The following is a 15,394-nucleotide window of genomic DNA, read 5'->3' as shown; positions in this document are numbered from 1 at the left end:
TTACCCCACTAGGAGCACAACTGAACCAAAAAACCTGGGCACAGGGTTCTTTTTTTAAGATTGATATTCCTACCAAGGACCATGCATGGAGATAACCTAGAACCCCTGCTCAGATGTAGCCCTTGGCAGCTCAGTCTCCAAGTGGGTTCCGTAGTAAGGGGAACAGGGATTGTCTCTGACATGAACTCAGTGGCTGGCTCTTTGATCACATCCCCCTAAAGGGGGAGCAGGTTTTGCCAGGCCACAGCCTTGCCAGAGGAGGACAATACTGCCAGTCCTGATGAGACCTGATAGGCTAGGGTCACATGGAAAGGGATGAGGACCTCCCCTATCAGTGGACTTGAGGAGGGGCATAGGAGGAGAAGAGGGAGTGGGCTACAGCCAGGATACAAAGTGAATAAATTGTAATAAATAAAAAAATAAATAAATTTTTAAAAAGATTGGAATGGAAAAAAAAAAAAAGACGTACCTTACCAAATTATGACAAAGAAAGAAAGGAAAAGAAAAAAGAAAAAGGGAAGGCAGTTATTTTGTTAAGAAGAATATGATGGGAGATAACATGGAATATGTACCTTAGTATGGCCACTTTGACATATTTTAAAAGCAATTTCTTAGAAACATTAAATAATATAAAAAACATTTAACCAAATAAGCCTGCTTCACGGGCTGAGATAAAGCAAGTAATATCTTAAATGACACATAATAGTAATATGAGAGAGAATTAGCATCAATAGATTGAAGAAAACAACCATCAGTTACTGGAGAAATAAGCTCAGTGAATAGACGTGCATGTGTGCATGTTAGTATATGTGTATATGTGTGTGCATGTGTGGGTACGTCCGTGTTTATGCATGTAGGCTCAGAGAGGTGCTGTTTCTAAAAATTATGGCAAATTTTGACATAAAGTAACTCAAGATTCAAAAATGTAGGGTACAACTTTACTTTTATAAAATTCATGACTTCAAAGTAAACATGAGAAGATGAATAAATATATGAAAGGTAAAATAATAAACTGCAAATTACTTGGAGAATATTAACATTAGGAACAGAGTGACTTCATTTCACTAATCCCCAGAAGTGTATAGTGAAAATCTGTTACCTACAACTCTTATATTCTAGTTTGTTTCTTTGTTGTTTGATAAACACCATCACCAAAGCAACACAGGGAGGAAAGGGTTTGTTTTGTTTCAAATTACAGTTCATCATAGAAGGAAGCCAAGGTAGGAACACAAGGCAGGAACCTGAATCAGAGGGCACTGAAGAATGCTGCTTACTGCCTTGCTCTCAATGCCTTGCTCTTGTTTAGCTATCATTCTTACACATCCTACTCCCACATTTCTTAAACATCCTACTCTCTAGTCCAATAATGTACTGTATGGTCTTTAGGGGAAAAAAGCCTCTAAAATCTTGGGACTCAGTCTTGTTTTGGTAAAGATTATTAAATTATTGAAATAATTTAGTTTCATAGCAAATTGATATACATACACTTGAGATATTTGCATGATTGCAATGTCTGTAATAAGCTTTTCAGTCAAACCAATAGCTTATAAATTACAAACAATATTTTTATTCTTTGCTAATATTCCATTTTACCATTTGTTGTTGTGTTAATACACAGACCAAGAGCAACTTAGGGAAGAAATGGTTTATTTTGGCTGACAGGTTACACTTCATCATCAAGTCAAGGGAGAAAGTTAAGGCAGCAACCTGGGAGTATGAAATGAAGCAGCAACCATGGAGGAATGCTGTTTACTGGGTTTCACCAGGGCTTGCTCTGCTTGCTTTCTGTATAGCCTGGAATCACCTGTCCATGGTTGGTCCCATTCACAGTGCGCTTGGTTATCCCAAATCAAACCTTTATCAAGAAAATGTTCCAAAGACATGCTCATAGGGCATTTTGATGGAAACAATTCCTTAACTGTGGTCCTGTCTTCTCAGGTGGTTCTAGTTTGTATCAAGAAAACAGAAACTAAACAGCACAATTGATTCTTTGTCAACTTGACACACAAATACATTGCCATTAGACTCTGAATTTTCCTTTCTGGTTTGTCCCCTAGAGCTCATATTAATATCACAATATAAAGCATAGTATAATTGTAAAAGCTTTGTTGGTATAATGTTCTTTTAGAATGTATACAATTTACCCTTTTTCATTCAAATGCTGATTTCTCTCCCCCACTATCTGGTTTTAATCCAGATATTGCATTGTGATGCCTATTCTAAGCATCACCTGTCTCAAATTTGTGTAAACATGCCACCATTTGTTCTCTATATTGTCAATTAAACAACCAGTCCCAATGCTGTGCAATGGTGGGAATACGGTGGGACATCCTGGTCCAGGAGAGTAGGGCAGAGGTTGGCAGGAGAGAACTTGGAACCATGAGAAGAGATGAGCCAGACCTAAGATATGACTAAAAGCAAGTATAATGGGGGAAATGTGAATGGTAGGAAACTATGCGAACTTGGAGGCTTAGGATGGAGTAGCTACTGCCCAGCATTGTGTGCTAGGATAACTAAATAAATTCTAGTCTCTGTGTGGTGATTTGGGTAGAGAGCTGGATTAGAATTAACTGCTGTTTAACTAAAAAATAAATCAATAATAAATATTAATACCCACAACAAAGCCTCATAGTCTTTATACAAATTCAAACACTTAAAGTCCAAGGTCACTTTACAAATCTAAAGTCTTTTAACTGTGGCTTCCTATAAAAATAAAAATAAATTACTTTATTGTTTCAAGAGGGAGGAACCAGGACAGTATTACAATTAAACCAAAGCAAAACCAAAATGCAATAGTGTGACTAGTTCAGTGTCCATCATCTGGGATTTGCTCATGATCTTCTGGGTTTGAAAGGATGTAGGTAGCCTCAGGCCTAGTCCAGTCTATACAGGCTGGTGTCTGATGGCCAGCGCACAGTGCTGGCATTTCCAATTCTGAATTCTCCAACATGACTAAGCCAAAACCTTCAGCAATGTACTTCCCGGGCTTCTTCAGGGACAACCATACTATATGTTGCCAAGCTTCAGTTTATGGGAGTTGATCTAGAGCCACCATGGATTCAGATGTTAATTGCTTGCCCTGTGAACTTTTCACTATTCTATGAACCATCCCTCACTTAAACAAAGTGATGTTTGTGTAACCTTGAAGGAACTGAGGATGGCAGAGACTCTATCTAGTCTGTTTCTCAGACTCTATCTTAAGTTCAGTGTCCTTGGTGTTACTTGACCCCCACCTTTGGGTTCTGAGAAGGCCTACATGGCCCTCTACCCTGCAGGTTGTCGTGGATACCACAGAATATGTAAATCAATAACTATAATCAGGCCTCTGCCCCACAGGTTGTCATAAATGCCACAGAATGTGTTAGTGGGTCCTCCACTCCACCCAGCAGGCTATCGTACAGATATCTTAGATATCTGTCGGTTTGGCCAGGTGGCTTGAAACAAGCCTAAACGTCATTTTGATTGCTGAACTCCGAACCCAAAACTTACCCTTCCCTGTAACTCCAAGGCTCGGAATTCCCCACTCGCCATCTTTCCCTTTAAGAACTCTGTCCCCCTGAGACTTGAGGCCTCACTTTCTAACCTGCTACATCAGGGAAGATTGGCAGCTGGAGCTTAAGCTTGAATAAAGATCCTCATGTGATTTGCAATGGACTCGACTCCTAGTGGTCATTTGGGGTCTCTGTAAGTATTGGGAACTTTGGATAGGTGGATGATCAATTTGTAGTAAGGTAGTAGACTAGATTATCCTCAGCTCTGTGTTTAGCTTTTTTAATAAATCATAGTCTCCATGTGCAGTTATTTGGGAAAAAATGTTGATATGGGAATAACCCAGCTTAATTATTAATATGAATATTATTAATATTCCCCAACATCAGTTTCTCTGTATGTCACTGTTAATCCTGGGTTTTCCCCTACAGTTGCAATAGATGCTGCCCCTTCGCTGATACCTTCTGGCATCACACAGTGCTCAATCCTGCAGCTTTCTTGCCACCAAAGTCAATACCACACAGGAGACTTTTACACATTACCAAGTTTAGATGCCAGCTTGAGGTGCGGCATTGACCCCAACTGGACTACAGCTCCTGGAGGCTGACACTGAGGAAGGAACTGCAGAAGATTTTAACATGCCAGTCTCTTACTAATCACAGCTGGTTTTTTAGTTTCAGCTAACAAGCATCAATTGTCTTAATAACCACAGATTTTACCTCAGTGACACTGGTCTCTTGTTACTCAAAGCTGATTATTCATCCTTGGCTGAACAGAAGTCACAAATTCATAAATAAAATGTATCACAGAGACAGCTCTGATAAACAGTGAAAAACCATAGAACCATATTTAATTTGAAGACCTAATTGAAGTCCATTTATTTTCTTTGCTTTCCTCTGACACTTTACAAGCTAGATTTTCACTGTCTACATCTCTCTCAACATTCCTATTTTCCAAGGTCCTCCAACCTCTCAGTCAACTCTTAGCATGCAATGGCCTTTCCAGCTCAAAGCTCAAAATGTTTCCCTAATCCTCCCCAAACATGTATATCACAGGAGTACCCCCTTCCCATGATCCTGGTACCAATTTCTGACCTAGTTTGCTTTTTGTTGCTGTGAAAAAACACTGACCAAAAGCAAGTTGGGATAACAGGGGTTTATTTTAGCTCATAAATTACATCATCAAGGGAAGCCAAGGCAAGAAGTCAAGTAGGAATCTGGAGGTAGGACCTGAAGCATGGACCACGGAAGAATGCTGCTTACTGACTTTTCCATAGCTTACTTTCAGCTCTTTCCCTTCCCGCCCCTCTCTTCCTTCCTTTCTTTTTCTTTTTGTTTCTTTCTTCCCTTTTTCTGAATTATTTTCTGAAAAGCATTTCCCCTGCATGTATTACATTTACCACATGTATTCCTTTGTGCCTGTGATGGTCAAAAGAGGAATGCTGGCTGCCCTAGATCTAGAGTTATGAATATTTGGGAGTCACCATGTGGGTGCTGGGAAAAGAACTTGGGTCCTCTGACAGAGCAACAAGTAATATTAACCACTCACTCATCCCTCCAGCCCATTACCTTGCTTTCTTATATAATCCAGGGAGTCACGTTCTCATGGGTAGCACCACCAACAGCAGGACAGGCACTTCCACATCAATCATTAATCAAGAAAATATCCCCAAGGAAGCCAGTTCTTCAACTGAGTTCCTTCTTCCCAAGGAAGGAGTTAACACTAACTAACCAGCAGAGCTAATACAATTCATAGGGTTTGTCCCCAATATTCTTATATTTCTTATCCTTATCTTTGTTGCAGTGGTACTCAACCTGTTAGTTGCAACTCCTTTTGGGGTCAAATGACCCTTTCAAAGGGGTTGCCTAAGACCAGAAAATACAAATACATTATATGCATTAAAGTATCAAAATTATAGTTATGAAGTAGCGATGAAAATAATTTCATTGTTAGGGGACACCACAACATGAGAAACTATTAAAGGGTTGCAGCATTAGGGGGGTTGAGAACCACTGTTTTAGATGAAAGTAATTGGTCAAGAGATATTCCACCAATTACATAGTGATATCTACTGCAACAAATTTGCTCTTTTCAGATTTATGTATTTGAAAATGTTCTTCCTGTGTCATTACATGTGTACAGTTTCTTTATGAATTCACACACAGTTCATGAATATCAGGCTTAACTTAAAGGTCTTGCCACATTATACGGCAATGATTTCTCGAGAATACTTTTGTTGATTATGTTCTAAAGAATAAAGGATTTTCTGTGTTGTTTGTATCGTGTGTAAAATTTTGATGATGTGTATAAATAATTATTTAATAATTGAGAACACCTCTTTGCATTTACAGATTTCTCTAGTGCAAAACTGATGGTGTGGAAGAAGGATTGAGCTATTAGGAAATTCCCTGAAATTCTAAGGGGTCTTTCCCTTATTTTATTGAATTATAGTATTGAGTTAGTATTGAAGGCTTTGCAACAATGTTTGCATTAATCTGGAATTTCTTTGCTAGGAATTCTGTTGTGTCTAGTAAAGCCTGAACGATTTTTAAAGGCTTTGCCACATTGTTCACATTTGTATGGCTTCTCTCCAGTATGGAGTCTCTAATGATGTTTAAGATTTGAAGAATTATAGGCCTTGCTGCATTCCTCACATTTGTAGGGTTTCTCTCCAGTGCGAATTCTTTCATGTTGAGTGAGGTCTATAGTACAAGTGAAAGCTTTGCCACAGTCTTTGCATTTGTAGGGCTTTTCTCAAGTATGTATCCTTTGGTGTCAAGTTAGATTATGACAGTTATTAAAGGCTTTCTCACATTCATTGCACTTACAAGGTTTTTCTCCACTATAAATTCGCTGGTGCTTCATGTAGGATGAATAAATGCTAAAGGCTTTTCCACACTCATCACCTCTGCTGGCAAATAAGATTGGAAGAGCACTAAAAGGCCTGGCCGCATTCCTTGCATTTGTAGGGTTTCTCACCAATACGGATTCACAGAGGATTATGCAGGTAAGAAGCAAAAGTAAAGGCCTGGCCACATCTGTCACATTTATAGAGTTTCTCTCCTCTATGAATTTGTTGGTGCTGGTTCAGGCTGGAAAAACAGTTAAAAGCTTTGCCACATTCTTTGCATTTGTAGGGTTTCTCTCCAGTGTGGATCCTCTGGTGCTTAGAAAGAATGCAGCGGACATTAAAGGCCATGCCGCATTCTTCACACTTGTATGGTTTCTCTCCAGTGTGGATTCTCTGGTGTTTAGAGAGTGTTGAGTGAACATTAAAAGTCTTTCCACATTCATCACATTTGTATGGTTTCTCTCCAGTATGGATTCTTTGATGTTTAGAGAGGGTTGTACGGACAGTAAAGGCCTTGCCACATACTTCACATTTGTAGGGTTTCTCTCCAGTATGAACTCTCCGGTGAACAATAAGGCCTGAACAATTAGTAAAAGGTTTGCCACACTCTTCACATCTGTAGCGCTTCTCTCCAGTATGGACTCTTTGGTGCTTACCCAGATAGGAAGAACAGTTAAAAGCTTTGCCACACACTTCACATTTGTAGGGTTTCTCTCCAGTGTGGATTCTTTGGTGCTGTTTAAGGCTGGAAGAATAGTTAAAAGATTTGCCACATTCTTTATATATGTAGGGTTTCTCCCCTGTATGAATTCTCTGGTGTTGAACAACAATGATTTCCAATCAAAGGCCTTCCCACATTCTTTATATTTATTGGCTTTTGATCCTGTTGGGTAAAGGTTGAGGTATCATTAAAAACATACCATCACACTTTAAATTTAAAATTAGTTTTAATATGTAGACTTTTCACTCATGTTTACATATTTAAATGTGATTAAGAATCACATAAATGGGGGCCAGAGAGAGTGCTCAGTGGTTAAGTGTCTCTGGCTGTACTTCCAAAGGACCTGGATTCAATTCCCAGCACACATATGGCAGCTGAAAACTGTAACTCCAGCTCTAGGGTATCAGACACCCTCATTCAGACATACATTCAGGAAAAACACCAATGCACATAGAATAAAAATAAATAAATAAATATATTTAAAGAACCAAATAAATGGAAAGCTATAGATATTTTTACACCTATAATCATTCAGCATGATTCACAAAATATGTTAAGTTAAAACTAACTAAACTACAACTGAGTTGTGAATAGGACAATGTAGACCAAACAAATAATAGAATACCATTATACCTACATAGCTAAGCCAGACATAACATTCACAATGAGAGCATTATTCTAAAAGAAATAAACCTATAATATCAATTTAGTTGACTGTATTGTCGGTCTTACATAGAAACTCAAGTTAGGAAAATTTGTGAGACTGGCTATCAAGTGGTGACTGTAACACACAGGACAGTTAAACACCCTGGCAGAAATACATTTCTCATGTGTATAGGGCTTCAGCTCTGAAAGCTATAAAATTTTCTACAGATATGCTACATAGACTGTCCCTAACATTTGAAATATGTAAGCACTGCTTCTTTAAACACTATAAAATAAATACCTAAAAGAGATACCAAATCAGGAAAAAATTTTTCTAATTTGCTTTTAAAGGATAGAAGTTCTGCTAAAGGAAATATATCTATCACTAAGAGGTAATAAAGTTAGAATATACTATTTTTAGGAATACTCATTCAGCAGGATACATTAGCCACTGAAAAAAGAGAATGAGGTGAGAGTTGGGTGTCGTGGCACACAGTTTTAGTCCCAGCACTTGGGAAACAGCAGATCTCTGAGTTCGAGGCCAGCTGGACCACTATAAACACATGCATCACTGAGTGAAGTGGTAGGGAGGAGGAGGAGATGTCCTTTAATTTTAAAAATAGTAGCTATAAAATATTTCCCACTAAAACATAACTTCTCCATGCACACTGGAAAGCCGTGGTTTCTCTTGTGTTTCAGACTGCTTACTTGTGTGCACTGATTCATTCATTCTTACATACCTGGCTGTGTGGTGACACTTGCCTGAGTTTTCACACTCCAAAGCTCTTCTTGTCTTTGTTCCAGAAATGTGACCAGGTATGGCTTAGAGAAAGCAAGATCTGTTTGGAAAAGGGAATAAGATGCTTGGCTGTTTTCTCCTGGAAATTAACATTTGAATCTAATTCTGTGCTTATAGGAGGTGATAATAATTGTGGAAATTTCTATCTTTAAACATTTCCTGAAAGAATGTATGCTTAGAAATAATTTGGAACCTGCAGATCCTGAGTCTTTTTTCTTTCTTTCCTTCTTTGTTTGTTTTGTTTTTTGAGACAGGGTTTCTCTATGCAGCCTTTGCTGTCCTGGATTTGCTTTGTAGATCAGGCTAACCTCGAACTCACAGCAATCCCACTGCCTCTGCCTCCCTGAGTCCTGGGATTAAAGGCATGCACCACCATGCCCAGCATCAGATCCTGAGTCTCATTATAAATCAGTGGACTTGGAGAGGGGCATGGGAGGAAAGGAGAAAGGGAGAATAGGATTGGGAGGGAATGAGGGAAGGGGCTACAGCTGGGATACAAAGTGAATAAACTGTAATTAATATAAAAAAGAAAAATTAAAAAAAGAAAAGAAAAGCTTCCTTAAAACACCATGGTGGTTTGAATGAAAACATCCCCACTCCAATCGGCTCATATATTTGATCCACAGAAACAAAGCAGAGGAGGGGGTGGTGGTGCTAAACAACATGAGGAGCATGCATTCAAGTATATGAGCCGGAAGGGGCCATGCTCTTTCAAACCACTACACTGTGGAAGTAAAACTGCCAAACTACTTCATATGATGTCTAGGAATAAAAAAAAAAAAGTTTGTTTGTTTGTTTGTTTGTTTGTTTGTTTGTTTGTTTGTGACAGCATCTCTCTACATAGACCTGGCTTTCCTGAACTCACTATGTAGACCAGGCTTGCCTTGAACTCACAGAGATTCACCTGTCTCTGCCTTCTAAGTACTAAGATTAGAGGCATGCACCACCATATTCAGCTAGGAAACATTTTTAGTAAATGTTAAATGATCTATTAACAAGACACAAAAATAATAGAGAGGACTTCAATATGGAAAAGTCCTGTAAAGTCACATAGTTTTTATACAGTGAGTATGTATTCCTTGCCCACAGTTATGCTGGCTGAAATAAGGAAAGGTTGCATTCATACAGCATATTTATGTACACACCTTATTGTTTAATTACTTTTCTATTATTTTGATAAAACATTACAACCAGCCAGGCATGGTAGCCTGTGCCTTTTATCCTAGCACTCATAGAGGCAGAAGCAAGCGGATCTCTGTGAGATTGAGGCAAGCCTGGTCTACAAAGCAAATCAAGGACAGGCAAGGCTACACAGAGAGAAACTGTCTCAAAAAACAAAAACAAACAAACAAACGCCGCAACCAAGGCAACTTTTGGCAAGGACAGGTGAGACAGTGTTTCTCTGTGCAGTTCTAGATGACCTGGAACTTGTAGATCAGGCTGGCCTGGAACTCAAATCCACCTGCCTCTGCCTGCTGAGCACTGAGATTAAAAGTGTGTGCCACCACTGCCCAGCAACCAAGACAACTTACAAAATAGTGTTGTTGAGCTTATGGTTTCAGAAGATTAGAGTCTGGAGTAATGCAATGTCAGCAGGAGTAGCTGAGAGCTCACATCTTGTTCCACAAACAAGAGGCAGAGCTCTGAGAGAAGTACACTGGGAATGATAGGAGTTTTTCTGATATTTCAAAGCTTGCCCGCACTGACACATCTTCTCCAACAAGGCCACACCTCCTAATCCTTCTCAAACAGTTCCACCAAATGGAGCTCAAGCACTCAAATAAGAGCCTATGGGGACCATTCTCATTCAAATCATCACACCTACGTATTGGAATTTGGAGGAGTGGCCTGCTCTGTATACTGTGGTTTGCTTAACAATGTACTTATCTTCTACTGACTACATGCAATTGAAGTAGAATAGAAAGACAGAGAAAATTAAGTAGATCTGGAAAGAAAGAGAGCCTCTTCTTACTGGAGTTTGATTGAAACTCTTCACCAGATGAAGTCAAGAATTCTGACAGGTATCATTTGCTGTGAATAGAAGCAGTATTTCTCTTCCTTAGCAACATTTTCAAACAAGAATGTCACAACAGCAATGAATAAAGCTGGAGAAATGGCTGAATGAGTAAAGATACTTACTGACCAAAATTCTGTCAGTCAACACCAGAGTTCAGTACCCAGAACTCACATGGTGGAATGAGAGAATGACTCCCAAAAGATAACCATCTAACCATCATATGTAGGCACTACCATGTCACTGTAGAACAAACCAATCCTAGTCCTTGGGAGGTAGAGGCAGTAGGACTAAGAGTTCAAAGCTAGCCTCATCTGTGTATGTGGAGTTCAGTTTTAGTCTGGGCTACGTGAGATCATATCTCTCTCAAAAAAAATCTCAGAATTAGAGAGAAAAGAAAATATTTTTAAATGATGTCTTAAAAACTTATAGTATGTCAAAATAATGACAGAAAATAAAGTTTCAACAAACTCTAGATTATACTAAAGAAACGTACATGAGGCTAAGCAAGGTGATTAAAGGAGAACAGTGGTTCTCACCCAGAAGGACTTTCTGGTAATCCTCCAACCGGTATCTCAGCAGAAACAGCAGTCAGGAAAGCTGAGCGATGATGCATCACAAGTGATGGATGAAGAAAAACAACATCAGCACACAAACAAAGCCTGGGAACAATAAGCTTTGACTGCAGTTGCTCTCTTACAAACCCTGAGAGGAGAGGGGGTGAGAGGACAGACAGTTTGACCTTGGATGAATGGGGTATAGTTTTGGTCAAAACAATTTTGGAACACACATACACACACACAACTGTACTTTCAACAGAAATGATACACAGAAAATTGTCTTCAATCAAAAGAGAAGCACGAAACAGCCAGAAGAAAGAGGCAATGTACTCTCGAGCAAAAAGGAAATGAAGAAACTTGACTAATTGATAATCCAGTAACCTCTTAAGAAGAAAAAACCTACTCTCTCATGAATGTTCCTTCGTAGCTGGGAGAGCACAATCCTGTACTCTTCGGGTGAAAGATGGACCCTACACCTTCCACTCTTCTCCCGAACAGCCTACTTCATGACCTGTCAGTGTGATAGACAGCAATCTTAAAATTTTGGGTTGTGGCACTATATTTACAATACTTTGGTTTGGTGCATAAAAAAGAACTGCTGAAAAATCATGTGAAAACATGGGTGCTGTCTTGATTTCAAATACAAACTGTATATTAGATGGTCAATTAGGTTCAAAAGAAACATTGCAAATTCACAGTCTATTAAATGTCAAAATATAACTGAATTTCAAACCTTTACTGTCTTATCAGTGCTGCTTCGGTGTGTCTAATAACTCATCCATAACTCTTATTTTCATGTAGCTACATGAAAAGGAAATTAGACATAGTCTTTGCGAGTCTGACAGTAAGCCACATACTTCCCAACTCAAAATACATTGTGAAATATGGAACCATTGACGGACTCAGTGGATATTATGATTGTAGCTATTACAAAAATCTCTGCTCCTTGTGTTAAGAGTGTTTTGGTGCCTATCAAACCTGTCCACACAAGTTCTGCATTTCTCCCCACAGCCTCTGGAATGTTATGTAGAAGACCAGGAAGTGAACTCAATACCCAGTAAGCTCTCTTTGAAAGTTATCTAAGGATAACGTTTCTAATATAACAAAGTCACTTCAACGTTTAAGAAAAAAAGTCATCCTTACCCCCCATATCATCACTTAATAAAAATTATAACACAAACAAAAGTGCCTGGGATGGAAAGGGTGGGACTGCACAGAGAGGAAGGAGTCCTGCTGTAGCAGTTTGTGTCGGAGCCAATGGCAGAGTGGGCAGCTCCTGAGTGGGCAGAGAGGATTGAAATAATTAAAGCAAGTCACACTACACACGAGATCAGCTTGAGAGGGCTGTCAGTAAGACTGCAGCATGGGTTTATTCCACAATTCATTTTTTATAGGCAAAACAAAAACAAAGTCACATCAATACAAAAAGAAGTTCGTGGAACCACCAGACCAACAACTCTGTACTCATGTCCGTTCTCACACCAACTAGTACTTTCCAGCGCGAAAAATTACTTGGATGTTGCAAAACTCAATCTTTCCTTTTATGGGATTATTGTGCCCCCATATGGGAGTGGTAGTGGCTGTGTCAGGATTCAGGTCATAGTGGTGATCAAAGGGTTCTATTCAAAATAGAATTAATCTAACAATTCATTCCAAACAAATCAGGTTATGAACTGTCAACTCAACCAAGAGTCTTGGGCTGGGTATAAAGTACAGAAGGGACCAGAAAGAAACCCAGCTCGCTCTAGATGTCCTGAGAAATCTGACTACAACCTTGTGAGGGTGGGTCAGCTAGAGTGAGCCTGCTTGCCCAGCCAAGCAGGAAATTGGGCTGCCAGCACAACTTCAGACTGTCAGCAGACACCGTCAGGGCAATCCTGGATTTCCCACAGTTCTCACTCCTGGGCATTGAGCCAGCTCTCAAGCACAGGGGAGACACTGGCAGTAGCCTCGTGAGGACACAGAGGTCACTCTCAGAACCAACCCCATCACCCTCTCTAAAGCCCTCACCTGCACCCTGCGGGGATTGGCCCAACCTAGGTCAGCACAGCACCTGCAAGTCAGCTTCTTCCTGCCTCCCATCCACAAGCCCTCCCCTTCTGATCAGGGACCTGTTCACCCGCGCGGTCCCTCAGGCCTGAAGGGCTTCACTGCACCTCGGACCAACCTCCATGTCAGAGATGCAAACCGAGTACTGGCTACGACCCGTTTCTTGCACAACTTTGGGAAAGATGCACGTGTGCAGATCAAATGAGAAAACGGGGTTTCCAGAGCCGCTCCTTGTGACATCATAGTGGGCGACTCTACATTTCCCACAACTCCATGCGACACAAAGAAGTTCAAGGTTCCCACAGACTGTGATCGGTACAGCTCCTGAGTTTCTGCCCTCTTAGTGTATATGACGATGGGAGGAAGCTATCAGCCTCTGCTCTGGGACAGTCACAGGGAGTCAGGCTGCTTTTAAAATGCTTAATTCAGTACAGTGAGTCGAGCCTTTGATAGTAACGTTTATTAGGTTTGCAGCTTATTTCTCATCAATATGTTACGGTTTAAAACTTAAAGTCTACTTATGGAATTTTACCTTCATGTAAAGTTCACATTGACTCAATTTTACTTTAAAATAACAAAAAAAAAAATGGAAATTATCACTATACCTTTAAGATGATTTCTGAAACCAGCCTATGTGGCCCTCCGTGTCGTCGAAGCCTCTCAGGAGCTTAAGACAGAAGAACCCCAAATCCAAGGCTAACCTGGGCAAAACAAAGAGACCTAGTCTCAAAGCTCAAAGTACAAGTAGGGTTAGGGAGCATCTAATGACTATAATGGAGGCTTTGGCCTACTGCTCAGTATTACATATAAATAAATACTCTGTGTTCTCCTGTACAGACTGTGTGAGCCATACACAGATAACACTCCACAGCTGGAAAAATGTTTCATGTGAACACATACAGTGAAGGGCATGGGTCAGGGACACAGATGTTTTAAACCACTGGCTGAAGTTCAAAGTTCAGCTCTCTGATGTTTACTTGCAAAGAAATTCCAGAATCCATCTCAGGATCTTTTGGTCTGCCTGTAAGTCCCATGTCCGTGCTTTCATCCATCAATTTAATGTTGTGGAAGTCGCCCAAGAACTTCATCCACTTCTCCCTGGCTTTTCATTAACTCAGGCAAGCACTTGCCACCAGGTGTTCTCCGAGCTCATGCCTCCCCTGCTCCTTCTTCCAAGGGGAAGCACACAGCTCCTGGCATCACACTGGTGTGTGCAATGACTTCTGTTCCATCATCCATTGCCGGGATTCTCATGCAGACATTTGATCTGTCAGCTTCAGTTGCCTTTCTTTTCTCATCCTGACATTGTTCCTACATGACAGTAATTAGAAAGTCAAGAGTGTCTGCCTTGCACTTCCTTCAGTTTCTCCAAATCAGGGCACAGAAATGATTCTTTCTTGGAAGCAAAGGTATCAGAAATACCTTCATGGGAATATCAAAGGAGCTCACCTGAATACGCCGGAGTGGCCCTGTGGAGTGCTGAGACCTCCTATCTCTTAGCAGGAATAGTTACTCCTGTGCGGATCATATCAGAAACCAAAGTACAAGGCTCTATCAGAAGGAAAGGTGTATGCTTACATGATGGACAGCATGAGTTAGTCACGGGAGAATGAATTAGGTAGTCTCTATGGTAAATACGAAGAGGTGCACATGTCATAAGTCTAAAATTTAGCCCAGATGGTGACGCATGCATCACCATCCCAGCACTCAGGGAGGCAGGGGCAGGCAGGTCGCTGTGAGTTCGAGGCCAGCCTGATCTACAAAGCAAGTCCAGGACAGCCAAGTATACACAGAGAAATCTTGTCTCGAAAAACCAAAAAACAAACACTCCACAGAGGCTCACATCTTTTGATCATTTTGTCCACAATGTTGGTGCTCTTTGGGTAGGTGTGAGCTGTGTGGTCTTGCTGAGGAAGTATGGCAATGGGGTTAGGCTTTGAAAGCTTAATGATATGAGCCATTTCTAGTTCACTCTCTTGACTTTGTGTGTAAGGCTAAGACCCAAGATATGAGCTGTTATCTTACCCCAGCTTCCACGCTGCCTCTTGCTGACATGTCACCCTGCCATGATAGACTCTTATCTTCCTGGGGGCTTAATACAAATAAACCCTTTCTTCAGTAAGTTACCTTGGTCATGATGCTTTTTTTTTTTTTTTTTTTTTTTTTTTACTTTTTCTTTTTTTATTCCAACAATAGAAAAGGAACTAATTCAGAACAGTTGTGACAAAAGTGTTAGAACCCTGAAAGGTCCAGGAATGATTAGCGT

General features: G+C 40.2%; 2 pseudogenes; both read right to left on the bottom strand.

The window, feature by feature from the left end:
• Positions 1-3,531, bottom strand: part of LOC129669651 (RNA-binding protein EWS-like) — a 103,441-nt pseudogene extending 99,910 nt beyond the window's left edge.
• A 2,448-nt stretch (positions 3,532-5,979) lies between these two features.
• On the bottom strand, positions 5,980-15,089 carry LOC129669650 (zinc finger protein 678-like; annotated as a pseudogene).
• Positions 15,090-15,394: the final 305 nt, after the last annotated feature.

The sequence above is a fragment of the Psammomys obesus genome, unplaced genomic scaffold (assembly GCF_907164565.1).
Source record: "Psammomys obesus unplaced genomic scaffold, mPsaObe1.curated_primary_1811, whole genome shotgun sequence".
Lineage (NCBI taxonomy): Eukaryota > Metazoa > Chordata > Mammalia > Rodentia > Muridae > Psammomys > Psammomys obesus.
This window is presented reverse-complemented; position numbering and strand designations above follow the sequence as displayed.